We start from the raw sequence: 9767 nt of genomic DNA, 5'->3' as shown, positions 1-9767 counted from the left end.
CCCTGCTGCACCAGCAGGTAGCCCACACCAGCACTGAAGGAAGCTCTTCAGCAGCATTTCTAGCCCTGCACACTGCCAGCAGCAACAAAGAGGCCAGAGCAGTAGGAAATTAGTGGTGGCACCAGTGGCACCTAGAGGACACTCACCACACTGCCATTGGTGCACATCACTCTAGAAGAGGCCTGGGGGACTCTAGGAATGTAGAAAAGCCAAAGGGCTGTCACGGAAAGAGAAAGGAAGAGCCTTTCATCTAAGCTACTGCAGCATGAGAAGAGTGCTGCAGGGCCACCTAGCAATCACTTGTCTGCACTGCACCAAGAGTAGTGATTTGTACGTGGTAGCCCCGACAGGGGATACATAACAAAAGTATACAGTGGCTCATGCTGCTGCTGCTCAGTCCCCATAGCCTTTCTCACAAGTACAAACACAGCCATAGCTCATCATGGGCAGGAGGAGCGCTGCCACAGGAAGGACAAACATGAGTTGCAGCCATATGTTCCATGCACATTAAGCAGCCCCCTATCTCCTGTGCTAGCGTGGAAACCGCTGTAGGGAAAGCGAGTGAAGCCGGGCGGAGAGAGCATGTATGCTCTGTGCCACCCCTCCTGCACCTGTCACTGCAGCACCTGTAAGAGACCTCAAACTCATTTAACCCGGGTTACGTTCCCCAAGTCAATATTGTCCTCAAATTTACTTCATAAACCAATCCAGGCTAAACCATAATCGTCCACATTTCAACCCAACAATAACAATAGGACCAGTTCCGTGCTCCAAAGTGGATCAATATTGACTAGGGGAATGTAACCCGGATGAAATGAGTTTGACTTACTTGTATAATGGTCAACCAACAGGCTTTTAAAACTAAATTGTTTGTAGATATGTTGTAGATTTGTTGCTGATTTCCATGTCTCTAATCATGAGCACTTTACTTTTGCACCTTTTTCTGTCCTCTTTTTGTTCTATTGTGGTAGGAAATTTAGATTGTTTTATATTAGTGCAATGAATAATTAAAACGTGTATATTTTCTTATATGGAGTAATTTATGTTTTTTTGATTGTCTGATTATATGTTCTGTTATGCTGCATGGTTATTGTATTGTATTCTATTGTAATCGTATTTATATAGCGCTTACTACCCCTGACGAGGCGTCGAAGCGCTTTTCGATGAGTAGCACGCTACTCCGGTACCCAACAAGAATTAGTGATGGATTAGTATAATTTAATAAGGAGTACAGTTTTAGTATTATTATGAGTTAATTTGAGTTGTAGATATGAGAGTTTGTTAGTTAGATTGACTGGAGTAATGGAGGGGTGGAGGAGGAAAGAAATCCAGAAGTGTTAATTGGGAGTTTATCCTTCATTTACTCAATCCAAAGGCTTGAGATGAATAATAGGGGAGCGGAGGGGAAAGAGGATGTGGAAGGGTTAGGGAGAGCATAGAAGTAGGGTGAGATGAATGCAGGAGAATTTAGTAGGGTTGTGTGGGAGGTCACAGAGGTAGAGTGAGGTTTGGTGAGTTAGATGTGGAGGTGGAGGGGAAGAGCTTAGGCAGAGATATTTAGGAGATGAAAGTGGTCGAAGGGATTTGGGATGAGTCCGAGTGAGAATGGAGGATAGTTTGATAGAGACATGACATAAGAGTGATGGGTAGATAGGTGTGATAAAAAGAGAGCAGAAATTCATAGATATCAGGAGCCATGCATTGATCCACAAACATGCCAGGCACAGAAACAACATATACACATACATACACATATATATATATATTTTTATATACACACACACATGAATAAAACACACATATGCACATACAATACATAATTAGAATCATGGGTAAAAATACTTAGTCGGATTGGTTTAAAAGAGTGTGTGTGTATTTTATTGTTATTGGTTTAGTTTCTGTAAAATGAGCATCGTGGCCTACCCAACCGGAGTATTTTCTACGAGTATGTCAGTAAGCGTTACCTAGTATGTTTTATACGCCCCGTTTATATTGTACAGTAAGAGTACGTGATGGGCCACGGGGTAAAAAAACGTCTCCAGCAACCTTGTGTGCCTTTGTCAATGTGATTGTTACTAGTGCGTCTTTGTGGATATGTCCTCGTGCTTCTGAGCATCAACAACGCACCACCGGAATCGGCGGTAAACGCAGTGGGGTCGTTTGGAAAGCTGTCCATCATCGTGGTAAAAGGCGGGGAATTCCTTTACCTACTTCGAGGGTGGGCGGGGCGTGGTTCAGCGGGCGGGGCTTACAGGTGCTTTATAAAGGGAGAAACCTTCTACTCTGTGTCTCCAGCAGAGGAAGATAGAACCCGCGCGTCACAGTCAGATACAGATTACGCTCTAGGACATCATCAGTTCACCTCCAGGAGGGATTCTAGATCTTTTTCTGCTATGGGATCTCTGAGCGCACAGCCTTGCTTTATCTTTGCCAAGCCCAAGAGTTAGGGTGGCTTGTCCTTTCCAGAAGCTGAGCTTCAACTGCGGCACCAGCTACGATTATATTTGTAAGTGCTTCTTTTGAGGTTTAGTTTCTGTAAAAATGAGCATCGTGGCCTACCCAACCAGAGTATTTTCTACGAGTATGTCAGTAAGCGTAACCTAGCATGTTTTATACGCCCCGTTTATATTGTACACTAAGGGTACGTGATGGGCCACCGGGTAAACGTCTCCAGCAACCTTGTGTTCCTTTGGCAATATGATTGTTACTAGTTCCTTTACCTACTTCGAGGGTGGACGGGGCGTGGCTCAGCGGGCGGAGCTTACAGGTGCTTTATAAAGGGAAAACCTACTACAAAAACGATTTTGTGTTTATATTGTACACTAGGGGTACGTGATGGGCCACGGGGTAAAACGTCTCCAGCAACCTTGTGTGCCTTTGGCAATGTTATTGTTACTAGTGCGTCTTTGTGGAGATGTCCTCCTGCTTCTGCGCATCAACAACGCACCACTTGAATCGGTGGTAAAACGCAGTGGGGTCATTTTGGAAAGCTGTCCATCATCCTGGTAAAAGGCGGGAATTCTTTTACCTACTACGAGTGTAGACGGGGCGTGGCTCAGCGGGCGGAGTTTACAGGTGCTTTATAAAGGGAGAAACCTTCAACTCTGTGTCTGCAGGAGAGGAAGATAGAAACCGCGCGTCACAGTCAGATACAGATTACGCTTCAGTACATCATCAGTTCACCTCCAGGAAGGATTCTAGATTGTTTTCTGCTTTGGAATCTCTGAGCGCACAGCCTTGCTTTATCTTTACCAAGCCCAGGAGTTAGGGTGGCTTGTCCCTTTCCAGAAGTTGAGCTTCAACTGGGGCACCTGCTACGTTTATATTTGTAAGTGCTTCCTGTTGAGGTTTAGTGTCTGTAAAATGAGCATCGTGGCCTACCCAACCAGAGTATTTTCTACGAGTAATTCAGTAAGCGTTACCTAGCATGTTTTATATGCCCCGTTTATGTTGTACACTGAGGCTACGTGATGGACCAAGGGAGAAAGTCTCTAGCAACCTTGTGTGCCTTTGGCAATGTGATTGTTACTAGTGCGTCTTTGTGGATATGTGCTCCTGCGCATCAACAACGCACCACCGGAATCGTCGGTAAACGCAATGGGGTCGTTTTGGAAAGCTGTCCATCATCCTGGTAAAAGGCGGGAATTCTTTTACCTACTACGAGTGTAGACGGGGCGTGGCTCAGCGGGCGGAGCTTACAGGTGCTTTATAAAGGGAGAACCTTCAATTCTGTGTCTCCAGGAGAGGAAGATAGAAACTGCGCGTCACAGTCAGATACAGATTACGCTCCAGTACATCATCAATTCACCTCCAGGTAGGATTCTAGATTGTTTTCTGCTTTGGAATCTCTGAGCGCACAGCCTTGCTTTATCTTTGCCAAGCCCAAGACTTAGGTGGGCATGTCCTTTCCAGAAGCTGAGCTTCAACTGGGGCACCTGCTACGTTTATATTTGTAAGTGCTTCCTGTTGAGCTTTAGTGTCTGTAAAATGAGCATCGTGGCCTACCCAACCGGAGTATTTTCTACGTATATGTCAGTAAGTGTTACCTCTCATGTTTTATATGCCCCGTTTATATTGTATACTGAGGTTACGTGGTGGACCAAGGGAGAAACGTCTCCAGCAACCTTGTGTGCCTTCGGCAATGTGATTGTTACTAGTGCGTCTTTGTGGATATGTGCTCCTGCGCATCAACCACCGGAATCGTCGGTAAACGCAGTGGGGTCGTTTGGAAAGCTGTCCATCATCCTGGTAAAAGGCGGGAATTCTTTTACCTACTACGAGTGTAGACGGGCGTGGCTCAGCGGGCAGAGCTTACAGGTGCTTTGTAAAGGGAGAAACCTTCAACTCTGTGTCTCCAGGAGAGGAAGATAGAAACCCGCGTGTCACAGTCAGATACAGATTACGCTTCAGTACATCATCAATTCACCTCCAGGAAGGATTCTAGATTGTTTTCTGCTTTGGAATCTCTGAGCGCACAGCCTTGCTTTATCTTTGCCAAGCCCAAGAGTTAGGGTGGCTTGTCCTTTCCAGAAGCTGAGCTTCAACAGGGGCACCTGCTACGTTTATATTTGTAAGTGCTTCCTTTAAGGTTTAGTGTCTGTAAAATGAGCATCGTGGCCTACCTAACCGGAGTATTTTCTACGAGTATGTCAGTCAGCGTTACCTAGCATGTTTTATATGCCCCGTTTATATTGTACACTGAGGCTACGTGACGGACCAAGGGAGAAGCGTCTCCAGCAACCTGGTGTGCCTTCGGCAATGTGATTGTTACTAGTGCGTCTTTGTGGATATGTGCTCCTGCGCATCAACAACGCACCACCGGAATCGTCGGTAAACGCAATGGGGTCGTTTTGGAAACCTGTCCATCATCCTTGTAAAAGGCGGGAATTCTTTTACCTACTACGAGTGTAGACGGGGCGTGGCTCAGCGGGCGGAGCTTACAGGTGCTTTATAAAGGGAGAACCTTCACCTCTGTGTCTCCAGGAGAGGAAGATAGAAACCGCGCGTCACAGTCAGATACAGATTACGCTCCAGTACATCATTAATTCACCTCCAGTTAGGATTCTAGGTTGTTTTCTGCTTTGGAATCTCTGAGCGCACAGCCTTGCTTTATCTTTGCCAAGCCCAAGAGTTAGGGTGGCTTGTCCTTTCCAGAAGCTGAGCTTCAACAGGGGCACCTGCTACGTTTATATTTGTAAGTGCTTCCTTTAAGGTTTAGTGTCTGTAAAATGAGCATCGTGGCCTACCCAACCGGAGTATTTTCTACGAGTATGTCAGTCAGCGTTACCTAGCATGTTTTATATGCCCCGTTTATATTGTACACAGAGGCTACGTGACGGACCAAGGGAGAAGCGTCTCCAGCAACCTTGTGTGCCTTCGGCAATGTGATTGTTACTAGTGCGTCTTTGTGGATATGTGCTCCTGCGCATCAACAACGCACCACCGGAATCGGCGGTAAACGCAGTGGGGTCGTTTTGGAAAGCTGTCCATCATCCTGGTAAAAGGCGGGAATTCTTTTACCTACTACGAGTGTAGAAGGGGCGTGGCTCAGCGGGCGGAGCTTACAGGTGCTTTATAAAGGGAGAAACCTTCAACTCTGTGTCTCCAGGAGAGGAAGATAGAACCTGCGCGTCACAGTCAGATACAGATTACGCTTCAGTACATCATCAGTTCACCTCCAGGAAGGATTCTAGATTGTTTTCTGCTTTGGAATCTCTGAGCGCCCAGCCTTGCTTTATCTTTGCCAAGCCCAAGACTTAGGGTGGCTTGTCCTTTCCAGAAGCTGAGCTTCAACTGGGGCACCTGCTACGTTTATATTTGTAAGTGCTTCCTCTAAGGTTTAGTGTCTGTAAAAAGAGCATCGTGGCCTACCCAACCAGAGTATTTTTTACGAGTAATTCAGTAAGCGTTACCTAGCATGTTTTATATGCCCCGTTTATATTGTACACTGAGGCTACGTGATGGACCAAGGGAGGAGCGTCTCTAGCAACCTTGTGTGCCTTCGGCAATGTGATTGTTACTAGTGCGTCTTTGTGGATATGTGCTCCTGCGCATCAACAACGCACCACCGGAATCGGCGGTAAACGCAATGGGGTCGTTTTGGAAACCTGTCCATCATCCTGGTAGAAGGCGGGAATTTTTTACCTACTACGAGTGTAGATGGGGCGTGGCTCAGCGGGCGGAGCTTACAGGTGCTTTGTAAAGGGAGAAACCTTCAACTCTGTGTCTCCAGGAGAGGAAGATAGAAACCCGCGCGTCACAGTCAGATACAGATTACGCTCCAGTACATCATCAATTCACCTCCAGGTAGGATTCTAGATTGTTTTCTGCTTTGGAATCTCTGAGCGCACAGCCTTGCTTTATCTTTGCCAAGCCCAAGACTTAGGTTGGCATGTCCTTTCCAGAAGCTGAGCTTCAACTGGGGCACCTGCTACGTTTATATTTGTAAGTGCTTCCTGTTGAGCTTTAGTGTCTGTAAAATGAGCATCGTGGCCTACCCAACCGGAGTATTTTCTACGTATATGTCAGTAAGTGTTACCTCTCATGTTTTATATGCCCCGTTTATATTGTATACTGTGGTTACGTGGTGGACCAAGGGATAAACGTCTCCAGCAACCTTGTGTGCCTTCGGCAATGTGATTGTTACTAGTGCGTCTTTGTGGATATGTGCTCCTTCGTATCAACAACGCACCACCGGAATCGTCGGTAAACGCAGTGGGCTCGTTTTGGAAAGCTGTCTATCATCCTGGTAGAAGGTGGGAATTCCAATACCTACTACGAGTGTAGACGGGGCGTTGCTCAGCGGGCGGAGCTTACAGGTGCTTTATAAAGGGAGAAACCTTCAACTCTGTGTCTCCAGGAGAGGAAGATAGAAACCCGCGCGTCACAGTCAGATACAGATTACGCTCCAGTACATCATCAATTCACCTCCAGGAAGGATTCTAGATTGTTTTCTGCTTTGGAATCTCTGAGCGCACAGCCTTGCTTTATCTTTGCCAAGCCCAAGACTTAGGGTGGCTTGTCCTTTCCAGAAGCTGAGCTTCAACTGGGGCACCTGCTACGTTTATATTTGTAAGTGCTTCCTGTTGAGGTTTAGTGTCTGTAAAAATGAGTATTGTGGCCTACCCAACCGGAGTATTTTCTACGAGTATGTCAGTAAGCGTTACCTAGCATGTTTTATACGCCCCGTTTATATAGTACAATTAAGGGTACGTGATGGGCCATGGGGTAAAACGTCTCCAGCAACCTTGTGTGCCTTTGGCAATGTGATTGTTATTAGTGCGTCTTTGTGGAGATGTCCTTGTGCTTCTGAGCATCAACAACGCACCACCGGAATCGGCGGTAAACGCATTGGGGTCGTTTTGGAAAGCTGTCCATCATCCTGGTAAAAAGGCGGGAATTCCTTTACCTACTTCGAGGGTGGACGGGGCGTGACTCAGCGGGTGGAGCTTACAGGTGCTTTATAAAGGAAGAAACCTTCTACTCTGTGTCTCCAGCAGAGGAAGATAGAATCCGCGCGTCTCATTCAGATACAGATTACGCTCCAGTACATCAACAGTTCATCTCCAGGATGGATTCTAGATCTTTTCTGCTATGGGATCTCTGAGCGCACAGCCTTGCTTTAGTTTCCAAAGAAACTATAAATGAATAGAAATATACATATAATCTGAAAAAATAATTATCCACATAGGCATATGCAGTTCGTAGTTGCTTGAAAAAGGTGGTTATGAAGGAAAGAGCCAACTCTTGAGTAGTTTCCTGAAAGCAAGAAAGTTATCTGTGGCTCTTATAGTTGGGGGTAATGAATTCCATAGTTTGGCTGCTTGGACGGAGAAGGATGTACCACCTACAGTCTTTTTCTTGTATGGTGGTGTTCTAAGGCGGGGTGCCAGTCTTGAGCGGAGGGTTCTTTGTTGGATGTACTTGGTAAAAAAAAATTCTGATGAAAAGCGGTCCTGTTCCATGTATAGCTTTGTGGGTGATACAAAGCAGCTTGAAAGTGCATCTTCTGGCAACGGGTAACCAGTGTAGTGCTCTCAAGGCAGGGGAGATGTGGGCTTGCGGCTTAATATGTAGTAGTAGCCTGGCTATGGAATTCTGGATACGTTGTAGTTTTTTCATAACAGATAGAGATGATCCATGGTAGAGGCTATTGGCGTAATCCAGTTTGGATAATACAAGTGAGATAGTAGCTTGCACCTTGTGTGGAAATCCGAGGTGAGGGAAAATGCGTCGTAAAGTCTTTAAGGTGATGAAGCTTGTGCATGCTAATTTGTCTACTTGGGCATTCATAGTTAGTTTGGAATCCATGATGATTCCTAGGTTTTTCACTTCCTTGGATGATTGAGGAGGTGGTCTGAGATCGTCAGGCCATACGCACAGAGGGTCATAATGTTTCCACTCACCACATATGAGTATTTCAGTTTTGGAGGTATTTAGTTTGAGATGGCTCCAGGTCATCCACTGATCAACGGCTCTGAGGCAACTGAAGATTTGAGAGTTTTCAATGTTTTTGGGGTCTTCTAATTGAAGTAGTATTTGTGTGTCATCTGCATAGTTGTAGCATGTGAGATGGAAATCATTGATCAGTTCTGGTAAAGATATCATGTAGATGTTAAAAAGCAAAGGTGAGATGATTGACCCTTGGGGGACCCCTGTTTTTGTGAGGTAGGGTTCGGATGAGAAGGGGGGTGAGTGGATGATATTCGCTCTTTTTTGGAGATAGGAAGTAATCCAGTCGAGCGCAATCCCTTGTATGCCGACTTCGTGGAGTCTTTGAGTTAGGGTGTCATGGTCTACCGTATCAAAGGCAGCTGAGAGGTCCAAGAGAAGTAGTGCAGCAACTCCATTTCGGTCAACTGTGTTTTTAAGATCGTCCCAGATTGCCATGAGTGCCGATTCAGTGCTTCTTCCTGGGCGGAATCCAGTTTGGAAGTCTGAAAGTATAGAATTGTCTTCAATGAATTGTGACATCTGGGCGAATGCTGCTCTTTCTATCAATTTGCCCAGGAAGGGTCCATTTGTGATAGGTCTGTAGTTGTTGGGGTCTTGCGGGTCTAGATTTGTTTTCTTTAATAATGGTTGTATGTATGCCTTTTTCAGGTCAGTAGGAAAAGTTCCTGAAGTTAAAGAGTTGTTGATGATTCTTCTTACAGGTGTGGCAGCGGAAGTAGATAGCAGGATGTTCTTGAAGATCTGTGGTGGGCAAGGGTCAGAAGGGCAACCAGAAGGTCTGCTTGCTTTGACCAAATCCATAAATTCATCCTGGGATATTTGTTTGAAGGACTGTAGAGGTTGGGATGGTTTATTCTTAAAGGGTATTTTAGTAAAGGGGTTGGTGCTGATGGTTTTCTTCTGTTTTAAATAGGAGTCCAATGTGTCTGCCTTGGTTGTGTAGTGAGTTGCCAATTTGTTTGTGAAATCTTGAGTGGTGGGATGACTTCCTTCCATGCATGTGGGTTTTCGAAATTCATTGAGAATTTTTTTTAATTCCTTGGTTGTAGATTGAGCATTTTGAATTCTGTCTGAGTAGTATCTTTTTTTAGCTTTTTTGATTGATGATTTGTATATCCTGTTAAGTTTGTGTAGCTGCAGTTTGTCTTGACTGTTGTTTGTTTTGAGCCAGGTCCGCTGCAGCTTTCTGATTTGTTTCTTTATCTTTTTAAGTTCTGTGTTTCTCCAAGGTGTTGGTTTTCTTTTGTCATGTTTAGTTTTTCTGAGTGGTATTAGGACATCAAAAGCTTCCTGTAGCCACTCATAAAGTTTAG

The sequence above is a fragment of the Pleurodeles waltl genome, chromosome 4_1 (assembly GCF_031143425.1).
Source record: "Pleurodeles waltl isolate 20211129_DDA chromosome 4_1, aPleWal1.hap1.20221129, whole genome shotgun sequence".
Taxonomy (NCBI): Eukaryota; Metazoa; Chordata; class Amphibia; order Caudata; family Salamandridae; genus Pleurodeles; species Pleurodeles waltl.
Note: the sequence above shows the minus strand (reverse complement) of the source record.